This window comes from Sinocyclocheilus grahami, unplaced genomic scaffold, assembly GCF_001515645.1.
Source record: "Sinocyclocheilus grahami isolate Dianchi unplaced genomic scaffold, SAMN03320097.WGS_v1.1 scaffold368.1, whole genome shotgun sequence".
Lineage (NCBI taxonomy): Eukaryota > Metazoa > Chordata > Actinopteri > Cypriniformes > Cyprinidae > Sinocyclocheilus > Sinocyclocheilus grahami.
In genome coordinates, this window is record NW_015505547.1 from 393,043 (window position 1) to 393,443 (window position 401).

The 401-nt window shown below is 36.9% G+C and overlaps 1 protein-coding gene across 1 annotated transcript in view; it reads right to left on the reverse strand.

Moving 5' to 3' along the window:
• padi2 (peptidyl arginine deiminase, type II) overlaps positions 1–401 on the reverse strand; it is a 17,209-nt gene that overhangs the window by 10,323 nt on the left and 6,485 nt on the right. The window lies entirely within an intron of this gene.

Here is a 401-nt window from a genome sequence, read left to right on the forward strand (position 1 = left end):
AATATATTTAGGATTCAATTCTATCTTCTAAGACAACAAGCACTAGTCATGATGATGTTGCTGAGGGATTGTCTATTTCAGTGTGGGCTAATAAAAACAATTTGATAAAGTATTTTAAAACCTAAAGAAAAGAGCTATTAGGAGGTCTGGAAAGCTATCAAAAGACAATAGCCGACTGGCAGTTATAAACAGAAGCATTGAGACAGAGCTCAGCGATGAATTTAAATAATGTTGCAGCACAACGAGCACATTCATCCGTCTTTGGGACTGCAAGGAGAAATTCTTCAATCAACAAGCCCCCTGAATTCTCCCAGCAAATATTCAGCTATGCAGAACAAACAGATCAATTATGACAAGCAGATCAATATCTGCAAATATTGAAACCTCGGTTCATTCCAGAA